We start from the raw sequence: 27,853 nt of genomic DNA on the forward strand, positions 1-27,853 counted from the left end.
TAGGAAGGCATGTGTGAAAGCCACACTATGCTGAACATGTACTGATCTCAGTGCAAAGTGACAAAGTTGATCTTTGAGAGCTAATGATTTTGGCTGAGGGTAGATCTCATGTTAAGTGTTGTTACCACAAAGAAGAAAAATTAGAAACAAAGGAGCACAGGAAACTTTGGGACGTGTTGTGTGTCTATTCTCTTGATTGTGTTTGCATAAGTCCAGATTCATCAAATGGTACACAAGAAACATGCAGTTCTTTATGAATCAGTTATACTTCAGTAAAGTTATTATTATTATTATTATTATTATTATTATTATTATTATTTAAATAATAAAACCTGAAAATAGTTTGGTTGAAAATGAAACAATAAATAATAAGTTAAAATGAAAATGAAGTTTCATGAGGGTTTATAGTTTGGTCTTTAAAATTGTCATCCAAGAGGGAAGCAGTGTCTTTGATAACATATCCCTCTGTACTTAACTCAGAGACAAAAACAATACTAAAAATGCCACGATTCTGACACATTACATAAATTCTCAGGTCTCTGGTTTGTATAAAAATGATTGCAGCCTTTAAAACTGTCAAGTTTTTGCAGAGAGATGTGTTTTATATTATTTGTAACTTGAGATATTTGTGTTACAGACGGGAAAAAAAACAACACTATTTAAAAAATTATGTTGGTTTGTGCCTGTTTTTTTTACATTTTCCATGGATGGATCAAATTTTTGCTTCATCTTAAAAAGTAAACACACAACGGCCTGAAGACCCAGTAACCAGAGTTGAAGAGGCCAGTTCACTAACAAACAGTGCAGCTACCTCATGGCTCTCCCAGGGTACATCTGATGATCAGGTAAACACTTTGTTTTCAGGAATGTTTAGAAGCTACTCATTTCCTCCCAAGGAATTCAAGGGAACTTTGAAATTGCATTTGTAATTATTTCCCTTGGGCTTATCATTTCCCTATCCTTACATCCTCTTAAAATGGAAATTTTCCTGAAAGTGATCTCCTTTAACAATTTAATGGGGATTAGTTGATGAAATCCCTTTCTTGAATGACTATCTCCCCTAGGGCAGCTTGAAAACACCTTAGCTGGAAAATAAAGGGAGTTAGAATTGAGCTGGGTCCAGGAGAGTGGGGACCACAATAATCTTATGTTAAATCCTAAAGTTCCCAGAACTATTTATAAGCATTCTGGTGTGCAAGAAAAAAGAAAACAAGCATTTCACATCAGTTTTGATCCAGGTTCATTTACATTCATTCTGAGAGATGATCAGAATGTGACTAGGTGTCAGTAATGAAGTCAGAGAACTTAAATTTTATTTTTTTCAATGTCCACGTATATCTTTTCTATTTACAAGAAGATTTCACATGTTTTTGATCCTCACAACCACCCTGTGAGGTAGGCAGATTTTAGTTATTTAGTATGGAATAAATACTTCATTCTAATAAAGTGGTTTCTCCATAAACACTGTAAGATGCCAAGAAAGGTTGCTCTTGTTTCCATGTATTTAATGGATAAATAAAAGTTTTAAGAAAAGCTTTTTTTCTTCTAACTTTAGTTTCAGAAATTGCAATATATATATATACACACATATATATATATACACACACACATATACGTATATACATATATATGTATAATTTCCATAGTTCATCCTTTAAAGAGAAGATAAGAAATTATTCAAGTCTGCCTTTGGATTCTTTTGGAATTCACTCTAAGCAATCTTTTCAGTTGAGAGAAGGGTTTCTTTTGTTTTGCTCACATTCTTTGAGAAGCAAGTGGGTGTTGACTGTTCAGACATTGTCCTGAAAATCAATGCTGGACTCTTGCCTTTGTCACCAGACAGATTTAAAAACTTAGTGTCTTGAGTTTGTTTCCTTGTAGGAGTGGTAAGGTTGCTCTTTAATGCTGATAGAAAGCCTCTACTGTCACCATGATGTTTAATTGTTCTGTAACATGTTTCACAAGTAATCAACAATACACTTTTGGAGTCTTTGTACTTTTTCACAACTTTTTTTTGCTTTAAATCTGAGTGTATAATTTCTTCTTTCTCAATGAAGAGGTTTCTTATTTTGGGTGTCAGTTTGGGCTTGGATTTGAAGCACACTCAAAAGTTATGCCAAATCAGCAAATGGAAACAGTATGGATGCCTTTCTTCAAAAGTGCTGTTATCATCTTGTGAGGAACTGTAGGCTCAGAGGTGATAGCAGGCCTGGCTCTGGAGGCTGTCTTCTAGTTTTCTGGTGACAGCCACAGGTAGTGCTTCTGCCTCTTGGCGTCCCTTCCGTGCAGCTAAGACCTCATGAGAAAGGAGATTCCTCCCAAAGCCGGCTTCCCAATATGGCCAGTTCCCTGTTTCTTCTTTGCTGTGTAATATTGGTCTAGTTTCTTAAGGTCCCTAGGCCTCAAATGCTTTATCTGTAAAACTGGGGTAATTATAACACTCACCTCACATGGATGTTGTGAAAATTAATTGATGTAATGATTTATACAGTGCCTAGGCAAACAATTAAAAAAATGATAGTTAATATTGCTAAAATCCTATTTAATCTTCAGAGCAACTATTTGATTTCTATATTCTTATTACACATGTTGGCAGAAGAGGAGACCACAAAAGCACACAAGTCACTAGCTTAAAGCCTTGCAGCTGATACATGACAGAACCAAGATCGAATCCATTCTCAAGCAGTTTCTGCCAGATCAGCCTGCCCCATATGTGATTAAAGCGCCCGGGCCTCTCCTGCCTCATTTTGTAGTCCTGATTTATCTCATTGTATTTTATTGTGAGTAAAATGTACAGAAAGTCAGAAAATTATAACATTGAAGAAAAAGAAACCAGAAGTGAGGTGGCAAGGTGTGCGAGAGTTAGAGCAAGACGCTTATGTCAATTTGTCTCAACATTTCTAGTAGTATAGTCTGCAATCTAGCCAGAGTTAAATCTCTCTTAGTGAAAGGCAAAATCCAAGCAACTTCTAATTTATTCCAGTTTTCCAGCAGATTATTTTATTAGACTCATGTCAATGTAAAAATATCAACATTTTAAAGAAAGGAAGGAAGGAAGGAAGGGAGGGAGGGAGGGGGGGAGGGAGGGAGGGAGGGAGGGAGGGAGGGAGGGAGGGAGGGAGGGAGGGAAAGAAAGAAAGAAAGAAAGAAAGAAAGAAAGAAAGAAAGAAAGAAAGAAAGAAAGAAAGAAAGAAAGAAAGAAAGAAAGAAAGAAAGAGAAAGAAAAGAAGGAAGAAAGAAAGAAAGAGAAAGAAAAGAAGGAAGAAAGAAAGGAAGAAAGAAAAAAGAAATCAGAAGACATGGCACCATTTTTTTTTTTTAATACTTCTTGGAGGAAATTAAAATTCTCATCAAGAGTTTTGTGCACTTTGAAATTTAAATTTCATAGTGAACTTAGTTTGCTAATATTTTTCATGCTATTGCTTTCTAAAGTCACAGTGCCTTCCATTCATACAGATAGAAAGTGACTATTAAGCTTTAGAAGGATAAATGCAGGTGCAAAGCTGTTGATCTGAGCCGAGAAGATGTACTTTATACATCCATGAAGACTGTCCAAAACACCCCGACTATGACACCGTGTTGTTAGAATAGTTTAAGAAAGATTATGTCAAGGAAAGGAAATTTCACTTTTTGTGCTGCCAAAGATCGTGGTGGTTTTAGCTGAATACAACTAAGAGAATAAACTGCAAAGTAATTAATAGGCTGTCTGAGCCCAGATTTGTTCACTTTGCTTCTTAGAATACTTACTAACTTTTACATTTAGATTAGCTTAACTTGGCAAATACCATGGAAGCTAAATCACATAAGCTTCTCTAGACTAAGTCTTTCTAGGATTGGGAAAAAAGGACTCAACCTAAGAAATGTTTTGTTTAATTTTGAGATATTTTACAAAGAGTCAGGCTATGAACAAGTTTAACTTTAAAAGCAAGAACCAAACATTTTGTTTGTTTTGAAAAATAATTTCAAGAACTAATTGATTATTTTAATTAATAAATTAAATCAGTAGCCACAATTACTCCTTCAGACATTTCCCCTGAAATGAGTGGTTGTGACTATTTATAGGGATGTTTTCATTTGCTTTGTTACATTATCTGACAGTTTAAGAAATGCCAAAAGATATTGTTTCAAACACTCTTATTTAAATTCCACTTAGCTATATACCTATTTCACGGATCCCAGGTTCCTTGTAGCTCAGTGCAAAGACAAATAGGTAATGAACTATTGAACCGCAAAAATGGGTGGCTATAATTTCATGTTTGTATTACAAACACAAAGAAATGGTTTCAAATGTTCTTTATTGCATGGATTAAAGTGTACAGAAAATGGTAGATTAGACATGGGAATTTTCCTCCTACCTCTCCTATATAATTTTGACATGATTCCCCTACAAAATCAGAAGTATAAAGGAGTTTCCTTTTATTCATGATGATTATAAAGCAGAGTGCTTTTTTAGCATCTTCTTGTGTAACCCTGGAGAAGCAAGAACCTATGTGGTTCAGGCTCAAAGGCATGGGGTTCAGAAAGAGAAGGTTAACAGGTAAAAAATCATTTTAAATGAACTCCATTCTTTGTTTTCATGCTTAGAAAGATGAAAGGGTGTCCAATCCATAGTCCATAGCAATCTTTGTAAAAATCTATCTTCTTCTCCTTAAACATTTCTTTTACTTCCTCATTTATACCCCAGACTGTGAGGTCTAGATTCGTTCAGAGCAAATTAGCTGTCATTCACAGGTACCAGGGATGAACTATACATTTTATATTATCAGTAATCCTCATGCTGGTTATCACAATACCACATTGTTTTACAGATGGGTTAACTAAGGCTGAGAAATGTAACTTGCCCAGAGGCACACAGCTAAGATGCTCAGAATATTTGATTTCAAAACTCACATTTAAAACCACACTACGATGCCTCTCATTATTCTAAAAGCCCAATTTTGTAATTTGGGAAAGAATCTATTTCAAAATGTTTCTAATCCTCAGCTCAAATTCACTAACAAATGTTTTCATTTACTTCTCCACGGTGTGTGTGTGTGTGTGTGTGTGTGTGTGCGCATTCTTCCTTAGTATCTCAAGTGTTTATGTGTGCTTATTTAAAAGAATAGGCTAATGGGTTATTCTATATACTTTATGTATACATTCCATTGTGTTTATTCCTTCAGCAAACATTTATGAAGCATTATGTGCTGGGTTGTATGCTAGATACAATGGATATAAAGTGGTCTTAAATGAGATCCCACCTTCCAGTTTATAACAAATCCTGTACCTGATCCTGACAATCATCCATCCCCACCCAAATAAAACAAACAAAAAAATAAAAAATATATATAAAAATAAAAAATAAAATAAAAAGGGCTATTAGCTCCTTTTTGCCCCCTATTTTTTTAAATAGCCAGTTCATAATCATTCCATTTGAAATGGTAATTTTTAGCTTTACCCCCTCACTCCTAGTCACAAATCTTTCTCTCTATATCTCTGGCTCTGCATTATTTTTCCATCTGTACCAAATATTTCTTGTGCAGAAGTCACAGTAAAAAGAAGAAAATTTAAGAGGAAAATAATGAATACAAGAATGAGAGTTCATGTTTAATGCATTTAATTTTTCCAATTTTCCAATATTACTTTTTATATTTTATTTTAAAGAGTAGTATACAGTTATTTATTATAAGATGTTGCCCTAAAACTTGATAATAAAATGTGAAAAATTTGAATGCAAAATTATCATTCAACTGCTTAAATAAGAGAAAATGTAAAAATAAGATCAAAACATTTAAAAATTTAGTTTTCCAATTGTCTTAAATTGTAGAAAATATAAATAATTCATAAAAGCTTAAGAGATTTACCTTCTTTAAACCTATGCAACACATGAATTTATTTTGAATCAGGAAGAAATAAACAAGTGGATTGAAATGCACAACATCCATTTGGTGTCAGAGAATTCATGTTAGAATGTAGTATCCTAATAGAAATTTGCTAATAAGATGTAAGTATTTACAAACATTTAATTTTTTATTCATGCCAATAACTTTAGATTCCATCAATACTATAATATATTAAATATGGTCCTTACTTTTGGGAAGAAATATTTTAATATATTTTAGTATATGTATTAGGTTACATATAATATGCATATATAATCTAATATACATTAAACATTCTAATATATATAGTATAGTTAAATAAAAAGAAAAAAGTTCATAGGTTTTAAATGTACAAGAAGGCATTTCTACTGGTAGCTTAAAATTATTTATAGTCAAGATGGTTTAGGGCTGAGACAACTTAGAGATCAGAACAGGCTAGGAACTGAAGCATGAATCACCCGTCTGCTCCAACACCAGAGATAGAGGAACCTAGAGATCAAGCAGATGTGCAATATGAAGCACCCTTGGGGGTGCCACGTAGGTCCCTGAAGTCATAAACATACTGTGAAACTCCATGTCAAAACAGCCATGGAAAGCTTTCCAAAGAAAGAGAAGGATGCCAGCATCCTCATAGAAACCAAGGCTTTCATTTAAGAATCAGCGGTAAAAACTGAATGTGTTCAGGACTTAAAGAGACCCATCCATAGTTCACTGTCTGCTAGCCTGAGAAGAAACAGTTTTCCCAGAGTCTTAGAACTATAACCCAAAGCAATATAGAATTGACTAGTGTGTCAGTATTCTCTTCATAGGCAACTGTTTTATTGCCTGGCCTTGCCTAAAACCTTCCTCTCCCATTCCAGCTTGTCTTCATAGTTGCAGCCTTCCCTGATCCACATCTTCCCTGAGTTCAGCCTCCTGATACATGGTCTTAATTTGTTCGTGAGCTAGACCATTGGTCCGGATTCTTGGCTGCACATTAGAATCAATGGATGGAGCTTTAAAAATGGCCATCCCAAATTCACCCCCACTAATTAAATCAGAATCCCTGGAAGTGAGGCTTGGGTGTGTGCTTGTGTGTATGTGTTTATTTTCTTTGAGCTCTCTGGTGTTTTCATATCTACCATTGAATGGAACTGACAGAGTCTACCTCTGCGTGTAGTAGTTATAAAAACAACATAAATTAATAGCAACATTACGGTTAGTTTGCATTTTGTTGCAAGGTACCAGACTAAATTTATTCCAGCTGCTCACTCCTGGGAATTTGAGAACGAATAACCAGAAATCTTTTTTTTTTTTTTTTTTTAAAGTTAGGGAAAGTTAGGGAAAGCTACACAACATCATTGACATCAGTCTCATTCGATCTTTTATGGAAGATATCAGCAGAACATAATTTCAGATAGCCTTACATTGCACAAATGAACGCAAGATCAGTTAAGAAGTAACGAATTAGAGTAACAGAAACTATAGTTGTTGAAGCCAGAGAGTCTTTGCACTATAATGACTGATCTTTTAATAATTAAGGCTAAGAGAACGTTTCCCAATTAGTGTATCTCCTGTGATATGTTATAGGCTAGCTAGGATAATCAGGAATGGGTCAAGGAAGAATGCAACCTAATAGAGGTGGTTCAGGCTGATTCATTAATCTTTCACTCTTTTAAACATTTTTATGAGTGCCTGCCATTCTAGAATCATACCAGGTACCATTCCAGGCAATGAGGATGTGGTGATTAAAATAGGAGGCAAAGTCTTTGACCTTATTAAATCTACATTCTTCTACAGAAGTCAAATGAGAAACAAAGACTGCAAAACATGTTACATTGTAATAAATGCTATGAAGAACAATAAAGCAGAATAAGGGATAAGGAATGATGGAGGGAGATATTAATTTAGAAAAAGTTGCTAATGAGCATATGTTGAAATGGGTGATGTTTCCCAGAGACTTGAATAAAATGAGAGACTAAGTCATACAAATATGTAACAGAAAAGCATCTGGGGCAGAAAGAACAGAAAGTACAAAAGCCTTAAGGAGAAAATGAACTCAGAACGTTAAGGGCCAATAGAGGCCTGTGACTAAAATACAGTGAGTGAGGTGGAGAACGATAGAAGATGGCAGTTTGAGAAAGAGCTAAGGGTCCGTTCATACAAGGCTTTATAGGCCAAAACCTGAAGAAAATGGGGGAAATAGAGAAGAACCAAGCTCTTGTTTAAAATTACCCCAAATTGATTCATTTTAATATTAATTTTACACAATTTCAATAAATACTATGTGTAAAGAAGAGGTATCTGGTCAAACAATTTTAAGAATACTGGGTTAAAAAACATTAAGCATGTTTCTTTATTGTAGAACTTTACTGTAGAGCTTTTCTTTTTCTTTTTTTTTTTAAGTTTATCATCCTTGTCTTTGATAATTTCTCTCATAGATTATTTCCCAGGACTAAAGTTCTTGGACAAACACCATGAAAAGTTCTGCATGGAGAGAGATGAGTAGCAACCCCAAAACCAGAGCTGTAGTTTAGTCTGTATGTTATTTATAACTTGTCAAAGGAATATACAGAGATAAGATCATTTACAACATAATGTACTTGGAGAGAAGTTTTCTACGAAGATTCAGCCTTTAGAAGGAGTGGCTTGCAACTTAATTTCAACAGATATTTAGTTTTTCAAATATTTGTCATGCCCGGTTCTCATTTCTCCTGTGTTTTCAGTTGCACATAGCGAGACTGGTGTTGTTCCACAGCCCTTGGATACTTTTTAAGTTTGGGGAATTTTCTATAGACTTTTCAAGTTCACTAATATTTTCTTCAGCTATATGGAGTCTACTAACAATCCTCTCACTCTTTATCCCTGTTATTACGGTTTTCATTTCTAGTATTCCCATTTGATTTTAAATTAAAGTTTTCTTTTCTCTGCTAAGACTGCCATCTGGTCTTGCATATTGTATACTTTTTCCTTTAGTGCCTTTAATATATTAATCATGGTTATTAAATTCCATGTCAGATATCCAACACTTGGGGCATATCTGCGTCTGGTTTCATGATTGCTTACTTCCCTGGGAGTGGTTTCATCTTGCCTTTTTGCATACTTCCTAATTTTTGTTGTTGAAAGCCAGACATCTCCTTTAGGATGTAGAGACTGAGGCAGATATTTTTTACATGTGGAAGTGAGCATGCCTTTTCTTCTGGTAGGCTTTTAGTGTGGAGAGTTGAGTTAATCTAACTAAGAGTTGATCTGGGTTTGATGTTGTGCTGTAGTTACCCTCAGGGCACCACAGATTTAAACTTCCTCTAGAAATATATTGTGTTTAGGTTGGGAGCTGGTTTAACAGAAGGCTTTTTTTCAATGTCTTTTCCATTTTTCTGCTTTTGGTTTTCCCTGTGAGCTAAGCCTAAGAGAGAGTCTGTGTCTTGCCTAGGCATCGTGTGTGTGTGTGTGTGTGTGTGTGTGTGTGTGTGGGGGGGGGGGGTTGTTCTGAATAATCCTCAGCCTTAGGCAGGCAGCATACCCCTGGGTCCCTAGGGAAGGGGCTTTCTCAGTGCACTGCTCCTCCCATAGCTATATGCCTGGGTGTTCATGTATCCTGCCCTTCTCCCACTCCCATCCCTCACTCCATACACAGATTAAGGATTTTGTTCCACCAAGAAACTAGGAGATAAAGATCTTGGTAATATTCCTTACTTCTCCTGCCTGAGCTACTATTTTCCCCAGTTCTACACAAGGGAAACTTTCTCAGAATTCTCCCAACATTTCTGAGTGCCCAGTAGGATTCACGTAGAAAAATTCTACAAAGAACTGTATATGACCCCCTCAGGGTCTCAACCTCTGTTCATCAATTTGTCAATCACCTTAGCTGAACTTTTCTTACTGGCTGCATCTTGCCCTGGTAAGGTAATGTTGGCATTTCACCTATTCTTGCTGGCAACTGTTTCTCAGATTTTGATCCAGTTGGTTGCCCTGCTCAATTCTCTGGTGGGGTTCAGAAAAGTTATTAACTTGATGTTTATCTGCTTTTTTTTTTCTTTTTTTGTTTTGGTTGTTGTAAGGTTGGAATCTACAGTTGTTTCATCTCTACATGCTAATGTGTTAACTAGTCAAAAGGTTAAAGAAGAAAACTGCCAAGGTTTTTGAAGTTGTAGCTACTTTATTCATGGTGGGAAAACAACAGTTGTCTTACATTATCATATCAGCAAGTGTCATAATATAACCAATATTTCAAAAATCAGCAATAAAACCATTTTCTTTATAGGGTAAATATTTATAGGAATGATGGTTCAAGGCCTCATTAATTTTGTGGACTAGAAATAGACAGGGTGACTGATTTTGATTGCTTGCTAATCTTAGGGTGCACAGAAGTGTCAGCTGTGGGATACGATGTGCACACTTACTTGTAATTAAGGTAGAGGGAGGTGTCATATTTGTTTGTACAACCTTCTTGCTGCTATTTAAGCCTGAGCTTATAATTAAGATAACTTTTTTTTTATTAAGCTGTCCCTATTTTATTATAAATTTTGGATTCAATTTTCCACAACCAATATTTTCTTTGGGTTTCTAATGTCCCAAAAAATATTTCATTCAGGATTTAAGGGAAGACACCCAATTTCTCACCAACAATCTTAGTACCTAAAATTGGGAGAAAGGCGAAACAGTGTTGGTCCATTTACAGAATTTTTGTCTCAGCTCTTTCATCTGTAAGATAAACCATTCCATACTACACATTCTACACTATTCCACATTCTTTGGGATCAGCAGACTTTTCAGTGGCCAGATCCCTGTACATCAAGCCTTAAGAACTGCAATTATCATTCACAGAGACCAGGTATGCAGGGGCAGCATCTATTTTTCTGTCTCTCTGGGGTATACAGGACATCCTAGTTTCTATGAAAACACCCACCTACTAAATGTATTGTGTGCCTTTCCTTTCTGTCCAGATGTTTTCCTTCTTTCATGGTACATTTCCTGCCTCATCCCCTCTTTTGTACCTGGTCCAAGATCTGATCTTCACCTTTCCTGACCTGCCATGGCACTTGTTTCCTCTAATACATTCGGTGACACTTGATTATATTCTGTCTTCTATCTTTCTCCAAATATTTCATGGATCATGTCATTCCAAAATTACTAGAGTCCCTAAGAAAGAAAGCATGTCAGTCTTATTTTGCATTCTCATGCTCCCCTGCATATTGTCAGGCATATAATGCAAGCATGTGACAAATGCTGAGTTAAAATAAGTTTAAATTTCTTTATTGAAGAGTGAGAAAGTGGGAGAAGGGCTTTGGTATCAACTACGTTAAATATATTGGAGTGGGGGGAAGAATCTACTGAACGTCAACCCCAGAACTGAATAAATGGGCTGAAATTCCTAAAAAATCTCCTCCTCTGATTTCTGCACTCCAGGCTTACCTATCTGCCCTTTCGTTTTCCAGAAGCCAAAGCTGTCACTGCACATTCCTGAGCCTGTGCTTAGTGTCTGTTTCCCATTTCTTCTCCTTTTGTCATTGTAGATGTTCTACTTTATCACAGAAGCACTGCTGCATATTCTCTTCTGTTTTCAAACTTTTGTCAGCTACCTATGACACCGTGTCTTCTCTCACAGACACACACAGAGCTGAGCAGGATCAATTTCACTCAGCATCATTCCATTGCCAGGGAATTAGCAGGCTTCCAGAACAACTTCGTTGGTGACTCTGCTTTGTTGTTTGATGTTAAGGCTGACTCAGAAATGACAGGATGGAACTGCTCAAAATGACAAATGTGACATTTGCAGCACAGCTCACCACACAGCTGTCAGTGTCATCTCCGTACAAGACACACTGTGGCCACACTGGCACCCCATTATGTTCATCTCCCAAACAACACACTGCCTTTAATCTGGTTTATTGCTTCATTTTTCAATCAGTGAATTAGTAGACAGCGTGTCCCTATGATAACAGAAGCTGATGACAGCTTTTGCCACCCTTCTGGCAGTGGACATATGTTGGAGTAATGGAGGATTTGCGTACTAGAAATTGCTACATGACCTCAGGCTTCTGCAGGTTTATGATTGTCCCAAGCATGATCTTCTCTGCTAAGTGATTCAAAATTGCTTGCTGAGTGCACCGAATACACAGTCCTTGCCCAGCACGCTTTCCTGAACTACTGCTGAAAAACAGTCTATTTCACAGCCTAAAACATTGACTCACTTGAGTAAAAAGCATTATTCAACACTCACTATTTTTTTTCTTTTTGTCAGTAACCTTTAGTTGCCTGTAAGAGGAAAATAAAACTAGATCTATTGTATATCTGGCTTCAATGTACTGGTCAGAACTATATCAATTATGTTTTGAAGAACAATGTCATCACATCTTTTCAGAATTTCCCTGGGGGGAAATATCAAAATAAAACAAAGCAACAACAACAACAACAAGAAAAACACAATCTGGTTGTAGCTGCCAGATTCTAGGTCGGATGCTTTTTGGTGAAAGATGAGAAATTTGGCTAACTGAAACCAGATTGCATTCAGAAGAGTAAAATGAATATTTTTGGTAAAATATTTGGATATGATTAATTTAAAATTGAATTACAATATGGCCACTTAAATTGAATTTAAAAAACATTCTTGTGTTATGCTATTTCAAATAAAACTCCAAACAACCATATTTAAAAATAAGGTGTACATTGAAATACAGCTTTTCTCTTGCAGAAAATATCAGCAAGCCATTTCCTTGAGATCCACAACATATGGTGTTTTGGATTAACTCAATTAGTCAGTGTGTAATAGTAATTTATGATTTTCTTTCAGGAAACTTGAAATTTACTTATTTAACACTAAATCCCACATCCAGGAAATTTCAAGCCCAAGGATTAAATGATCATTATTCTAGAAACCTTAGACAATCAACAATCCTGCTCTATTGCAGTCATTGACGGTTTCCATCTTTAGTGGCTGTCTGGGAGCCAGCTGAGCTTGCCCTTTCTTTCAGGAACATTCTCTCCTGGGAGATGCTGGTGCTTTCTAGGCTACTTCCCATGAAGAAGTCTCTCTCATTCTCTCTGTCGTTCTCTTCATTTCTTCTCTCCTTTTCTACTCTTCTTTGATATGTGTGTATGTTTATTTGCACAGATTTATTTACTCAGTTGGGTTCATTTTATTTAATTCACTCTTAACAATATATTAAGTTTATCTTTCTATTGCCGTAAATGCTGTGTTATTTCATTTAGTTTATCTACAGGATGCAGGATAGTGTTCCATTGAAAGGATGTACATAATTTACTTTTTAAAAGAAATAGAATAAACATGTTTGTATTTTAAAAGTAATTCATGCACGTGGTAAAAAGGATATTAGGCTTTACAAAAGAGAGTAAAATGGAAAGCAATTATCTTTTACTGCCAGTTGTACTCTTCATAGACTATAGTATTAAGTTTTTAGATTTTATGGTAGTTACTACTGTAATGGAATCAATTATATCTTTTAATCTGTTTCCTAGTTTGTCAAATGTATATACTATTTCTTCACCTTCAATCCCCCGCACTATGATGATGAGGAATTTAACACATTTGTAGGACCTCCCAGTCCTTCTCCTCTGCCTTTGGATTGTATTGCCATTGTCATCATCATCATCATCATCATCATCATCATCATCATCACCACTGTTTTTATTAGTAGTAACATTTGTACAGTTGTTTGTTTTTATTATTTTAAATAACCTACTTAAATCTCTACTGCTTTACTTATCAAATTTGAGTAAAGCAGATACTAGCTTTACTATGTTAAGATAATACTAGCTATTATTAACTATCTGTTATTAGAGACAAACCCAAAATCTCAGAGGCTTAACGCAATAAAAGTTCATTCCTTACTCACATTGTTGTCCAGTCTTTCTAGTAGACAGCTCTTCTGGAGAGCTTTTTTTTCTCTTTGAAGACTTAATGCTTTTCTGTTTCATATCAGAATATTGAAAGTTCATGATATTTCCTGGAGTCATTCTTGTCTTTTTAGAGGCTTTTTTTTTTTTTCTTCAGTGAAAACGTGTGTCTTTCTTCAGCTTGGAAAATTTTTTGTCTATAACTTTTAGTTATCTGTTCCTTCCATTGTGTGTATTTTCTCTTTGACAACTTCCTGTACTTCCACAACTCAATATTTCTATATTTTCCAGTTATTTGTGGTTTTATTTTTCTAGGCTTGGTTTGTCAAGTTTCCTTTTTAAAATTCAGTCTTTAAATTCAAAATGTCTTTTATAATATCAGGAATTATATTTTAAATGTTTGGTGGTTTCTCATAATTGTTTTATAGAGTTGCTTTTTTGCAAGCAACTCTAAAATATGTTAATTTTCATAGTTGTACATGTACATCTATGAATGAAAATGGTTAGTGTGACGTTTCTCATATTTCTTTCCTCCACTTTGAGAAGCCTTAGTTCTCTAATAGGCCTCTCCCTTGAGTGAGAAATGGCCAGGAAACCCAGGTAAATCGAACACATTGACACAGAAGATCTTCTGGAAGGCATGTAGATAGAGAGTGGTATTTATTGGGTTTCTCAGAGAACAGTGTTGACATAAGTAAGCATGACAAAGTTTATTGGGTATTGCTCTCAAAATAACTCCTGTTGGGAATAAAAGAAAACAGGTTGAAGTAGAGAGAGAAGTTGGGGCATAATGCAGTCAACACAAAGCTTCTACCAATCGTACAGGTGTTCTAAAAATGGACAAGCCCTTCACAATTGTCCTGAGGTGACCCAACAGGTTGAGTCTTTATATGTTTTCATGGACCAGTCTTCTGAGGAGAAAGGCTACTGGAAGAAGAAGGACATGTCCTTGGTGAGCAGCTTTCTTGAGCCTAAAGTGATTCCCCAAAAGTGTAGATTACTGAAGCCTACCCTTGGGTAACACTCCCAGCACTGGGGGACTGAGTCCTTCAATCCAAAAGGGATTGTGTTACCACATGGTGACAGCAGCATGTAGACAATATGGGGACTTCCATATTGCAAAGTAAGGAAGCTTTGTTCTGGGGTGGAATTTTTGCTTTTCCCTCTCTTTCTACTTGAGCGAGCTCTTTCTATCAGGCTCTGCTTCTTTCTGGGTCCCACTAGCTATACTATTAGGCTACCTAGGCAGGTAGCCTAATTTCTTTAGAGAGAAGGTCATAGTCTTCTTTTTGAGGTCAAAAGCAATGGCTACAACCCATTCCTTTGTCAGAGAGAAGGGAGACAACTGTCGCAGAAAACTCTTTATTAAATCATCTTGCAATCACCTCCTTGTCCCTATAACGTTTCTTTCATTGATTTACTCCACAATCGGGAAGGACCCAGATTTTCTTCTGGTCTTGTGCTGTGGCATCACCTTTCTTTAAATATCAATCCTGCCTCATTTGCTATGTTCCTGGAACTTTAAAAAATAGACTCCTAGGACACCTCCTTGTGTTTCTGCACTGGTATGTCTTCTTTCTTCTTAAACCTGTATTTTCTTTGATTTCCTTTTTTAAGTTCTCATCTTGATTGCAAGTGCAAAGCTAACTCAGTAGAATGGAATGGATATTGGTTATGATCACAGATATCCCACGTAGCTCTTCCATTTATGACCAAAAGACTTAAGGTCAATTATACATGCTGTCTGAGACATAGTTTCTTTTTTAAAGCAGGACTAATAATATGTACTACATAGAGAAGACATAAAGATATTTTAAAAAATGTGTATCACAATGATTGGCACATAACCTACATGCACGAAATGATTGTTCTCTCCCTTTGCATCCCTCATAATGGCTATCACTGTGTCTGTATTCTTATGAAAAAGTAAAACTTTGATTCTTTAATAAAATCCAAAATCTATCAGACAGCCAGAGTGCAAAAACCTTAAAGATTCAGTGAGAACTGTTATATTTTTTAAGTGGCTTAACAATGTGACAACTTAGGCAATTGTGCATTTAATGTTACTGCAAAGAACTAACTTGAGATTTCACAAAATGTCATAGGTAATGGTGACAGCATTTTACATTACAGCTTTTTTTGCTTAACATTTTTGCTTTTAATAGTGTTTTATCTCTGATTCTTTATAAACCAATTAATTAAAATAAAGATATACTAGTCATTACTAGAAGGAAGAGGTCAATCTTAGAATACTATACGATATTTAAATTCAATTAGAGTTTTTCTGTTGTGATAGTTGCATGGCATGAAAGAAATATCACAGAACATAGCCTTCTACTTGACAAATATTTGACTTTGTTTTAAGCCAGTCACTTTGACCTTCAGCCTCAGTATCTTCAGCTCTAAACCCAGAATAATATTGTCCTGTATTAGTTTCCTTTGACTGTTATAACAGAGTTCCACAAATTGAGTAGCTAAACTGCAGAAATGTATTCTCTCACATTTTGGAGGCTAGATGTCCGAAATCAGGGTGTCAGTGCTGTCAGTTCCTTCTGGAGGCTCTGAGGGGAATCTGCTCCAGGCGTCTCTCCCAGTTTCGGATAATGGCTGGCCATTATCAGATGCCTGATATCCTTGGCTTGTAGATGCATCCCTCCAACCTCTGCCTCTGTCTTCACATTGCCATCTTCCCTCTGAGACTCTTTCCTATGTCTTTACATGCCATTCTCCTCTCGGTGTGTCTATGTTCTAATTTCCCTCATCTTAGACTGATACCTGCCATTGGATTAGGCCCGACCTCATCATAACATCTGAAAAAACCCTATTTCCAAATAAGAACACATGCACAGATACTGGAGATTAGGACTTGAGTGTATCTTCTTAGGGAACAAAATTCAACCCATACCATCTCCTAAACTTAGAATTTTTTTTTTTTTTTTTTTTTTTTTTTTCTGGTGGCTGTGTTAAGACATTTTGTGTCATGCATCAGAAATCCAAGTAAGCAAAAGATGAAATGTTTAGGGAAGGATTCTAGAATATCCCACAGATGAGCTGGACATTGTGAACAAAGGCAATGTTATCAGGAACTGGGGAATTCTTTTTCTTTTCTCATTTCTGCTCATTTATTTACCTCTGCTTCATTTTTCTCCCTAATGGTGAACTAATAATTTTCTTTGTTTGCCATTTTGTGTAACAGAAAATGGCTGACAGCAGTTTCCCAGGGCTGAAGAGAAATGTCAGAGAGAAAGGTACAATATGAACCCCTCTGTAGATAGAGTGGGAATGGGGAAGTACGGAAACCCCAAGAAGCTTAAGGGGAGAGCGCCTTGCCTACTGACCTTATTTTTCCCAGTGGAGAAGGAAGTGGGCTTTTTTTTCCCTTAGATAAAAGAGACTTTGATAGTATAAAAAAGAAGTCAGTATTAAAGTGCTGTGAAAGCTGTTCAGAGGAATGAGAGTCAGTGATGAAGAGCCCCAGGATTGAGGGTGTGTTCATGCTGGACAACAAGTGTGTTTAGTGGACTCATCTTCTCCTTAAATGTTTGTCATCAGTAATGGCCAGGAACTGCATTGTATCAGATGATTACTAGGTGAGTATAACAGACAAGTACTAGATGAGCATATCAGACAAGTACTAGATGAGCTCAGCATCTTTGCATAAACAACACAAGGGTACATGTCAAGTTCATGTAAACCTGCCATTGGATTAGGGTATCTTCGTGGTAAAACAGTCCATCACAAAACTGATGTCATATACAATTTTAGTCAAATAATTTCAGCACATTTCTTTATAGATATCTTTTAAAGCTTAGCTTCTAAGGAAAAATAACATTATTTTTTCATAAGTTAGGGCTTCTGAGTAAATAGGTTTTGAGTTACGTTTTTATCACACAAAAAAATACCCATTTCATTTATAATTATATAGAGGTGTGATTAGATGTGTGCTTGGTTGATCACTGGAGAAACTTAAAGACCTTTTGCTCTTTTATAAATCCAGATGACTCTGGCAGGAGACAACCCAAACTCTTGCCTCACTAGTTCATTTATTTTTAATTAAGTAATTAATTAATTAACTAATTAATTAATTTTTCATGGGGAATGTTGGGATACGGTGTGTTTCTCCAGGTCCCATCAACTCCAAGTCAAGTTTAGTTGTGGAGGGCGCAGCTCAGCTCCAAGTCCAGTCACTGTTTTCAATCTTTAGTTGCAGGGGGCGCAACCTACCATCCCATGAAGAAATTGAAATGGCAACCTTGTTGTTAAGAGCTCGCTCTCTAATCAACTAAGCCATCTGGCTGCCCATCCGACAGCTCAACGGCAGCTCGTTGTCTTCAATCTAGGTGTGGAGAGCGCAGCTCACTGGCTCATGTGGGAATAGAACTGGCAACTCGGTTGTTAAGAGCTCACGTTCTAACCAACTGAGCCATCATCTGGCCACCCCATTAGTTCATTATGTTTTAATGAGACAATTAAAAATATCATTCTGCTATACTGAGAAGCATTTTCTTATCAAAACTTTTGGGTGTTTTTCCTTTTTTAAAATTTGTTTGTTTGCAATAGACAGTTTAGATAGAATATGACTTAAAATCAATTTGATGAATGTAAGGCCATGATCAATTTCTTTCCTTATGATCTTCTTTTCTACTTTTTCCTTTTTTCCCTCCTCAGATAAACTCTTATATTTGCCAAACCTACCTACCCTGATATCATCTCTCTTTCTCCAATGTTCCTTTTTTTTTTTTTTTTTTTTTTCATTTCCCAAAGAATCTTAGACTAGGAAAGATTTTTCTGGAAGCTTTGCCACAGGTATGTGATTAAAATCTAATGACATTTTCTTCTTTCTTCTTAGTGGGTTTTGGTGTGATTACTGACAGAGAAAACAATCCCGTGTTCACTGTTCAATGTAGTTTTGTTGATAAGGAGTAATGGAGGAACGGTGTCTGTGTGATGAATAGTTTTCATTGTTTTTTATTTATGTTCCCTAAAGCAGTGTTCTCTGGGCAGACTATTTGATTGCAAAAACAGAAGACTTGCATTCTCCTCCTAGCTTTACATTGATTTTCTATTCTGCTTGAGGCCTTTGTGTTTATGAATGTAAAAAAGTGTTTTAAGAAAATTTACCTCTATTTTTATATGGTTATTTTGAGTTTGTCTCTCGATTGCAGTGATGGTTTGCTTTTTTTTATAGGGAAGTATGTGGATGTAGACTTCACATAAAATCGTATGGAGTAAGCTTCCCAAGAAGTCATCAGCCTGTGGGTATTCAATGGGATTGAAATCATGGCAATTACTGGATTTCATTTCCTTGAAATCACAGTTTGGGGAGTTTTGGTGAATGCTTCAAGCAAGTGTGGCCAGCTGTCACGTGAGTGATCGCATGATATACAGTATTTTTCTCCCATCTAGTCATCCATTCGGCACCAAACACCACCATTTCCTTTTACAGACACTACTATTGCCTAATTCAGTCATGACTCAAACTGCTTAAGGTGTGACGTGTCCTTGTATTTAGGAATGGTGGAGGAGGACACTGCCGTTCTTCCTGTTCTCCACTGTCAAATTGGTCCCAAAGAAGGATGTCTATGGGGCAAGTGTCCCAGAGAGTTTTCAGGGAACAGCTGCTTTCGATTTTTGTTAATAGCACCTCCCCACCCTATTAGACTTCTAGTATCAGACACCATGTTTTCACTTGCTAAGACTTTGTATTCCTTCAAGGTTTTCATGCCCGTAGGATGTGTTATCTCTTGGCAAGATTGGTCTGAATTAAATCAAAACAAGCATGTCTGTAGTGACGGTAATCTGTACAATACTAATTCTGTATTGAGGGAAAATAAAAAATAATTCTAGAGCTACGTGTGTGTGTGTGTGTGTGTGTGTGTGTGTGTGTGTGTGTGTGTGTGTGTGTATCACTGCTTTCTTGGCTCCACAGAGTAGTACGGAGGTATTAGAGCTGCCAAAGCCTATGCAACAGCCGGAGAGAAGCTGGTAGAAGGAGGGAGGGATGCTAAGGTTGTTTTTGGATGTGAAGAGGGAAAAAGATTGCACATTCTCTAATGACCTCTGTTTTCAAATTGTTAAAGCTAACTCTGTTCTCAGCTCTCATCAGCAAGCTGTGGTCCAGAATGTGCCTTTCACATTTGTTGGGTAGACTCAAAAGCATGCAATGAGTCCTCCTAATGCGATACATTGCACTGTTCTCTCAAGACTGGGTCTTCATCTCTAGGCAACCTGTTTCATCCTTGCCGGTTTTGCCAAAAGTGAAAGAAGTTCACTCCTAGTTCATTGAGCTTGAGTCCTGACCGAAACTTGGCCTTGTTAAATGAATTGAACTTGGAGGCTATTAGACTGATGTGGCTTTCATGACGTGGTGGGTGCATCACCACGTTGCTAAGCAAGCAACCCAAAATCTGGGTTTGTAAATAAATCTCTCAAGATTATGAAGTCAAAATGCTAAGGACAGCTGACTACGAACAGCCAACTAGGCTTTAAGCTGTGGCCAATTAATAATTTCCTTACTTTGCTTTTGCCTTTTCTCTACAAATGTCTCTCCCAAATCTTTCAGTGGTGTGCTCCTAAACAATTTCTGGTTTGGCACTTCCTGATTCAAATTGAGTTTTATTTAAATGAACACTTAAAATGTTTGCTATGCCTCAGTTTATCTTTTAACAACATTAACATTTTTGAAACATTAAAATGGAAGCTAAAAAAAAAAATTCAGAGTCCTGTCTTACTGGAAGCAAAGGGTTCAGTACAGTTTGAAGACTGTCTTTGATACAGTGGAGGAAAGTGCCACCCTGGGGAGATCTCCAGTTATGCAAATATGCTTTACAGACCACACCACAAAAGGCTTCTTTCCAAACACTCAGGTTCCAAGGAAAAAACTGTTCTACCTAATAAGGGAAAGTGGCATCTGTGTATTATGTTGAACTGCTTTTTATTTCGTTTCCTTCAGAGAATTTTTATTTTCTCATTAGAATTGGGATTGTTTGGTGTCTGAAACCTTTGCTTGTTTTTGAGGAGGAGATGTGCTGGTTTGTTGTTGTTGTTGTTGTTGTTGTTGTTAACTTCAGTTGCTTTTAAGCAGCTGGGAGCTGAGGGCTTAAAGAAGAAGGCTCTCTTTTCGTGGGCGACTGCGAGACCATTATACGTGGCGCTGGGTCAGGCCCTGGTGAGGAGTGATAGGTCCAGGGAGGGGCAGCATCATGGCCACCGAAGGTAGTCCCCTGGGCATCCACACGGCATTCCCACAAGGATCGCTGCAGACAGAAACATCCCTGAGGCTGTGTCTGTTGAACACCTTCACAAAAAGTGGATAGCATAAAGAGAAAGCCAGAGCAGGAGAGTGACATAAGGGGCTTCTGCGGAGAACACATGACAGGCAAGGGCACGCTCAGAAATTCCAGTGAGGGCAGCTGGAGGATTGCTGGCAGGTGTCATAAGATAGACATTAATATAAATGGGACTTTTTTTATTTTCCTATGTGGATGAAGGTAGAGTTCCCGCTTCCTTGTTCATTTGAGTAAATACTTGGAAGGTTTCTTTTAAATGTGAAAGTCGTGTCAAGGTTAAGTGCTGAGTTAAATTAGTTTATTTAAAGAAATTGATATCACATCAACATTAGCCATGACTATATCGTTTAAAAATATTTAACAGTTTAGCAGAGCTGTAACCTATGAGAACTCCCAATAACGGATATAATAACAAATTATATTGGAAGTTAAGGAACTTAGGGGACGAAGCAGGAAAACATAAGAGAATGGAAATCAAGGTAATCCAGTGGTCACTTCATGTCACCACTGAAGATCATTGTGAGAAATAGGATGCCTGGAAAGAAGAAGGCAGAGGATGGGGACAGAAGCTGTACTAAGTATAACTTTCATTTATACCATTTTGGTCTCTGGCCAGTCTGGAATTTACATTTACCATGGGTTTTGAGAAATTTTCATAAATTTTACCTAAAAACAAAATCCAACAGAAAAAGATAGGACATCGCCAATCCATTGTAAACCTTGTGTGTAATATTTTGAAGTTATAACTTAGTTTTGATTCAAAGACCTCTAGAGAGAATGGCCGAGCTAAAGGGCAGAGTACAAAGTGCTGATGCTATGGCAACTGAGGTGATGCTGATGGGCTGGTAATTCGACAGAGACCACCTTGCGATATCAAATGCTTGCCCACCATAATTTAAAGGGACAGAAGTCATTAGTTTTCAGTGTTAGTCCCTTTGTACCAATACAACTTGTATTTGCCTTTTGCTGCAAGCCTCATTGCTCTGTAACTCAGTGTCAGCCAGTGAGTGAGACCTGTCTGAGTGACAATGACAACCACAAATTCCAGCAGCATAAATGTTAAACGCTTGCATCTGGTCTTCTGAAGGTTTTCAAGTTGAATTGTTTTCCACGCTGCAACTTTATTTTCAGTTCTGGCTAACTGAGAAGGGCAAAATACTGATGATCTTCTGTGGTCCCGACAGTTTATAACATTTGTTTTCTAATAAGAGCAATCATAAATTTAACTCAAAAAGGAAATTGAAGTTACAACCTCTTGTTTAACTGAATCAGTTGTTTGAGATTTGATCACAAAGCAATCAAGCGAATCTTTTTCTGATTTGTTTGGATATAATCTAGCAGTCAGCTGTTAAATCCCTGCCCTTTGGAGAAGAGGTAAATTTAGCTTGAAACATCCAATTCCACAGCCCTGTGTAAACCCTATCCCTCATCCTGAGTTATGTGATTTATCGTGAACTTACGCTGTTATGGTCCATTTCACTGAACTCCTGTGTCTGTGGGTAGCTGCTTCTGTTATATTCCATCCAACACTAATGAGAATGTTTTATGTTGACTGATTAAAAAATCCACTTTCAACAAGCATTCAGTGAAATTAGTGTACTTTTTGAAAAGTATTATTTGGGGAATATAGAATTGTATTGTATATAATTCAACATTCTGGTTTCTCTTTTCTCCCACTCTATTTATCTGTTGCCTGTCATTGCCTCACTTTTCATTTGCTTTCTTATTCCCATAAAGAGAAAAATAAACTCCCTTCTTAAAAATAAAAGGAGTATAGCAATCATCTTAATTGTTAAACTGTGCTATAATTGAAATAAAACATTGTGTATATTTAAGGTATAAAATGTATTGATTTGATACATTTTCATATTGTAATATGTTTACCACTGTAGGGTTAGCTAATACCTCTATCATGTCATGTGCTTATTTCTTTTTTGTAATAAGAACAATGAAGAGCTTGTCTCTTAAAAAACTTTGAAGTTTGTGATACAATACTATTTTTAAATTAAATTAAATTAAATTTTTTTATATTAGTTTCAAGTGTACAAAACAACATAATGATCAGACATCATACCTCAAAAAGTGATAACCCTCAGTACTATTTACTATAATCACTATGTTGTGTATTATGTCTCCAGGACTTATTTATCTACTAGTTGCAGTGTACCCTTAAAACATTTCCACAATTAACCCCCACTCTCCCAACCCGGAAACCATCACTCTCTCTCTCTCTTTTTTTTTTGTTTACAAGTTCAGCTTTTGTAGATTGTAAGTGAGATCATATAGTGTTTGTCTTTCTCTGCCTGAATTATTTCACTTAGCATAATGCTCTCAAGTCTCATACATGTTGTTGCAAATGGCAGGGATTCTTTCTTTCTCATGGCTGAATAATATTCCATTGTGTATATATACAACATTACTTTCATTTTTTTTTAAATTAAAGTTTGTTGGGGTGCCAATTGTTAGTAAAGTTACATAGGTTTCAGGTGTACAATTCTGTGATACATCATCTATAGGTCCCATTGTGAGTTCTCCACCCAGTGTCATTTAACATTTCTTTATTCATTCATCCATTGACAGACACTTGGGTTATAATTTTAGACAGAGACAGGGATTATACTTGCATTACAAGAATTTTCCCAGTTTTATAAAATTTTTGTTCATTTTTTACTAGGCCTTACAATAGCTATTATATTAGTTTGAATAGCACATTTAAAAAAATTGAAACTAATAAGAAAAGCAGTTGAGAAATGAAAACTTACTTTCTACAAAGCTCAAATTTTGTAATTAATTGCTTCCCGTGTGACCTTGGAGTCAGTCAGACCTGGGTTCAAATTATGACTCCGCCACTCCCTTACTTTGGTGACCTTTGGCAAACTGCTTAACCTCTCTCAGGTTTGATTTCCTCAAGTCTCAAGCGGTTGGCATAGTGCTTGCCAGATAAAAGTGTTTATTTTTACTCAATTTCTCCCTTATGTTAGAACATCCCAAAATCTAAGTTTTAAAAGTAAAATAGTGCTAAAATCCAATTTTGGTGTCCAGGATCATGTTAAGAGAAAATATATTCTCTCTTAGTTACAGATAGCATTTCCATTAATGCTTTTGCTTGTTTTTCAAAGTAAACAACAATATTATCTTCAAATAATATTAAATATGGATGCCATACTTCCCTTTTCTAATTGTTTTACTTATTTTCTACTCTGTTACTATTTTATAACCTTGCTTATAATGCAAGTCTTAAAGTAAGTTATTTATAATGATGAAAAGAGCTTAATACCTTGAACAGTTAGGAAAAGGATGATTTGAATTTTAAAAATGTAGCATCAGAGCCAATGGCACTATTTCAGGAGAGAGTAGATATTATGCGATAATGACAAGAACTAGGAAGATACCTAAGGATATGGAAACACATGTTTTCAGAAAATATCAGCAATACTGCCTCCTGCCCCAAATAGCTCTATAATATACCCTGCACTATGTTGTTATTCATCGGTTCACAAACACAATCCCCAGCTCAGTGCAAAGAGGACCTCCTCAAATTCAACTGAGCAGTTGGCAAAAACTCAGAGATATCCAGGCACTAACCATAGATATTTTGATTTACTCATCTGGGATGAGCTTAGAAATTTGTATTTTAGAAAGCTTCCCAGATAATTTTTGTTCGGCCTAGTTGGAAACCAATGGTCTAATTGGCAATGGCCAAGTAATAGACCATGTTTTTAATAGGCATTAAAATGTGTTTTACTGTATTTACTGTAAAAAAGGAACTCACACATAATCTCAACAAAAAAGACACAGTTCCAATAATATGGATTGAAAGAAAATTATCATGTGGTTATCATTTTATAGTTCTCTCTGGTTTAAAACAATCTAAGCGCAAGGTATGTTATGATAATTATAATTGGTACAATACATTTTAAGTTTACAAAGTAATCTATATCTGTTCTTTTATTTGTTCTTCACAGTAGCTCTTAGAAAAGGGTGGGAATAGAAAAGTATAACATCTGTCTATTACTATACAGTTGGAAATGCCTCTTTACTTCCTGTACTCATTTAAAACTCATTTTGTCATCATTTATTCTCTCGCAATTCAAAGTATTCATTGCTTCTAGTTCTCTAAGTACATGATGTGAAATTACACTTTCATACCGTTTCACATGCGGGTCCATCTCCAAGAATTGCTTTCCTGCCCTTAGTTCCCCTCCGTGAGGGACTCCACTCCATTAGCTTTCGGGGTTTGATCAGCGGGACAACCAGAGTGCCACACACTGAATTCTGCCGCTGTCTGGTGTTATCTGGGAAGCCTTTTGACAGTACCCAGGTGCACAGAAATTATACTCATGACCCCCCTCGTCCCTCTTAAAGGAGCTCCTTTTATCATCCACCACAATATACAACAGAGGGAAGAACTCAACTTAGAATAGAAGCCTTACATGGAAGCCAGTTTTAAAAGTTATGGAATCTATTTTCCTCTGGATCAGCAATTCTCACTTTTTTTTTTTTTTACCTCAATCATGCATAAAATATGGTATTAGCATCTGGGAGACTCGTTTTTAAGTATTTAATGAATAGTTTTTAAAAGCAAAGCTTTTGAAGATTTTGGCATTTTAAATATTATTAGTGACTAATTATTTTTCACTTCATATTGTTGCTCATATTCAGGACACCATGGTATGCTGTGTCAACCTACTTTCCTCTGTTATCCTTTGTTCTACATGGAGCAAGAAAGTGGCAACCTGGTCACATCACAGGTTTCAACTCGGGGTGTTAGTTCAGTGACTTCAGAGCAAGTCTCTCATGCATAGCATAGCAGTTACACATATGATTAGTAATAAATGTGATACACAGTTGCTTTTTACCCTTCACAGAGGTGGGGACACTGGTAATGCCATTAAAGAAAACAAAACAAAACAAACAAAAAAACTCTCTTTGTGTTTCTTTTACTCTCCTATTGCTACCACACTCACAACTCTTCTGACACCAGATGTGTGGGTTTTCCTCACATCAAGCAACCCTGCAACAGCCGCTGGGTGTCCTATAATTCAATTCATTGCTGACACTATCTACTTGTAGTTTGTATCAGACCTACAGGTTCAGGGTTCAGTCAGTCCTAAAAGACTGCCCCCACTTCAGATACCAATCGCAAGTCCCACGTTGTCACCTGTACTTCTGACCGACCAACTATACACCAGGGTTCCCATGACCTTCACCTTGAGTTTGATAATTTGATAGAATGACTCACGTTCTAGCCATCATTTTTTATAATATAATAAAGAATACACATGAACAGCCAGATGAAGAGATACAGAGTGCAAGATCTGGAAGGGTCTTGCAAGTAGGAGTTTCTGTCCCTGTAGACTTGGGGTGCTTCACCTTCTGGTGTGTGGGTATGTTCACCAGAATGCACATGGTGACACTGAAAGTAAGAGGAGAGTCTTCCTGTTCAACAATAGTTTCTTAAAATGAGGTGGCACCCACATTTTGTTGGATGCAATCTAAAAAGATCCTTTCTTAATATATACAGCCATCAAGAAATTAATAGAGATCAATAGTTTCCTAGTTTTTCTATTAAGATTCTTGTCTTAGTTTTTCCATTAAGATTTCCCTTTTTGTTTGCTTGTTTGTTTATTTGTTTTGTTTTGTTTTTATGTGTCACCCAAGCCTCAAATATCTGATATAAAAAAAAAAAAAAATTGGGTGAGGAAACCTTCATAATGTATTTGTAAATTTAGAAATTGCCTCATTATTTAGCTTTTATAGTTATATACTTTCACCGAGTGTTTTTCTGAAGTATATTATGAGACTAGAAATTTAAGCCAGCTATTCAAAGCTTTTGCATCTGAGATGTCTTACCTTGGCTCCATTTTTTAATACCTCCAGGCTATAAAAAAATAGCACGTATATTTAAAATGCATCACATATTTTAAAATTAATTTTTCTGTGGTGATTTAGTGATATCTGAAAATTACTGAAGCTAAAGCAATGGGGTTTAAACTTCCCCTCCTCTTTATAATTTAAAAGTAATTATTTTAATTCATTTTATCATCTCCAATTTCTGATGTAATTATAGATTAAGTCTCTTTTTTTTTTAATAAGTAAGGAAATACAAATAATCTAAAGTCAATGATAACATTTTGGTGGCTATTCATTCTTAAAACTACTTAATTTTTATTTTTTTCAAAAATATTCATATAAATGCAAACTTTAGACATAGAAGATAACATTATATATAGTGTTGCTTCCATGTACATTTATTTATCTTTGTAAACAGTGTTACCTTTTTAAAATTCTTTTTTATATACCCATTTTCTTTCTCTTCTTTTTCTCTTCAGGCAGTAAATTTATCAGGTAGCCAGTGCTCCCAATTTAACCTGATCGGTTTATGTCTTTCTCCATTCCAGTATAATCAAATGCAAAGCAAAACACACACACACACACACACACACACACACACACACACACACACACACGCACACACGCACACACACACACATTTACTGTCACTATTTGCTTTTTAAAAGGGATCATGCTTTTTTTACTGACTTCTCTGCTTCTTGTTCTTCTCACTTGACAATGCATTATGGAAAGTCTTCTTTGTCAACTAGTGTAGCTGTAACTCATTCTTTTTGTGGTTGTATAATATTTCATGATATATATATATGTAATATATATGTATGTATGTATGTAATATGTAATATATAAAACACTACAAAGTATGCTGCATTAAGTATTTTTGTACACATATCCTTAAAACATGGTGCTTTATTCCTATGTTATAGATTCCCAGGAGTGAAGATGTTAAATCAAAAGATATATGTATTTTAAATTTTAGTAGACATTACCTCATTGAATCCCAAAATAGCTGGT

The 27,853-nt window shown here is 36.1% G+C and overlaps 1 pseudogene; it reads right to left on the reverse strand.

Annotated features, from left to right (window-relative positions):
• Positions 1–1,654: 1,654 nt before the first annotated feature.
• LOC109434889 (ribonuclease MRP subunit p24 pseudogene) lies at positions 1,655–22,509 on the reverse strand (annotated as a pseudogene).
• Between the last annotated feature and the right edge of the window lie 5,344 nt (positions 22,510–27,853).

The sequence above is a fragment of the Rhinolophus sinicus genome, chromosome 16 (genome assembly GCF_057876585.1).
Source record: "Rhinolophus sinicus isolate RSI-liver-muscle chromosome 16, RSI-T2T, whole genome shotgun sequence".
Classification (NCBI taxonomy): Eukaryota; Metazoa; Chordata; class Mammalia; order Chiroptera; family Rhinolophidae; genus Rhinolophus; species Rhinolophus sinicus.